Source organism: Colobus angolensis, unplaced genomic scaffold, assembly GCF_000951035.1.
Source record: "Colobus angolensis palliatus isolate OR3802 unplaced genomic scaffold, Cang.pa_1.0 Scaffold88, whole genome shotgun sequence".
Taxonomy (NCBI): Eukaryota; Metazoa; Chordata; class Mammalia; order Primates; family Cercopithecidae; genus Colobus; species Colobus angolensis.
Genome location: NW_012122709.1, coordinates 3,677,793 through 3,679,505, shown reverse-complemented (window position 1 = coordinate 3,679,505; position 1,713 = coordinate 3,677,793).

Below are 1,713 nucleotides of genomic sequence, written 5' to 3'. Positions count from 1 at the left end.
AAATTTTTTTTTTTGGAGGTGGGGAGACAGTCTTGCTCTGTTGCTCAGGCTGGAGTGCAGTGATCTTGGCTCACTGCAACCTCTGCCTCCTGGGCTCAAGTGATCCTGCTGCCTTAGCCTCCCGAGTAGCTGGGGCTACAGGCATGCACCACCATGCCTGGCTCATTTTTTTATATATTTTTGTAGAGCCAAGTCTACGTTGCCCAGGCTGGTCTCGAATTCCTGGACTCAAGCCATCTTCCCACCTCGGCCTCCCAAAGTGTTGGGATCACAGACATGAGCCACTGCACGCAGTCCCCAGCTAATTTTTTAAAAAATATTTTTTGGGTGCTGACGAGTTGATGGGTGCAGCACACCAGCATGGCACAAGTATACATATGTAACAAACCTGCATGTTGTGCACATGTACCCTAGAACTTAAAGTATAATTTAAAAAATATATATTTTTTGGTGGGTGTGGTGGCTCATGCCTGTAATCCCAGCACTTTGGGAGGCTGAAGTGGGAGGATCACTTGAGGCCAGGAGTTTGAGACCAGCCTGGGCCACACAGTGAGACCCTGACTCTACGAAATAAAAAGAAAAATGTGTATTGTAGAGAAGGGGTCTCTCTGTGTTGCCCAGCTTGGTCTATCTTCATTTTTTCTTTTTGGTGTTTATCCTGCTTGGTATTCTCTGAGCTTCCTGGATCTGTGTTTTGTGTCTATCATTAATTTGGGGAAATTCTCAGTCATTATTGCCACATTTCTTCCGTTCCTTTGTTTTTTTCTCTGCCATTCTGATTATGTGTATGCTGTACCTTCTCTAATCGTCCTACAATTCTTGGATATTCTGTTTTCTTTTTTTTTTTCTCATTGCATTTCAGCTTTGGAAATTTCTGTTGACATTTCTTCAAGCGCACCATGTTCTTTGGACGTGTCCAGTCTATTTATGAGCCCATCACAGGCGTTCTTCATTTCTGTTACAGCGGGTTTTTTTGTTTGTTTGTTTTTTGAGACAGTGTCTCGCTTTGTTGCTCAGGTTGGAGTGCAGTGGCTCAATATCAGCTCACTGCAAACTGTGCCTCCCAAGTTCAAGTGATTCTGGTGCCTCAGCCTCCCAAGTAGGTGGGACTACAGGTCATATGCCACCACGCCCGGCTAATTTTTGTTTTAGTACAGATGGGGTTTTGCCACGTTGCCCAGGCTGGTCTCGAACTCCTGACCTCAAGTGATCCACCTGCCATGGCCTCCCCAAGTGCTAGGATTACAGGTGTGAGCCACCATGCCTGGCTGAATTATTCATTTTCAGTTGCTGTCTCTGTGTAGCTGATTTATTGGGAGTCCAAGGCAGGTGGATTGCTTGAGTCCAGGAGTTTGAGACCAACCTGGGCAAAATGGCAAGACCCCCATCTCTACAAAAAAAATTTTTTTTAACTAGCCAGGGTTAGATATACACACCTATAACCCCAGTTACTCAGGAGGCTGATGTAGGAGGATTGCCTGAGCCCAGGAGGTTGAGGTTGCAGTGAGCTGTAATCCAGCCTGGTTGCAATGAACTGCACTCCAGCCTGGGCAACAGAGTGAGAACGAAGGCAATGGATGTATTTCTTTTTTTTTTTTTTTTTTTAAAAGGAGTCTCGCTCTGTCCCCCAGGCTGGAGTGCAGTGGCCGGATCTCAGCTCACTGCAAGCTCCGCCTCCCGGGTTCACGCCATTCTCCTGCCTCAGCCTCCCGA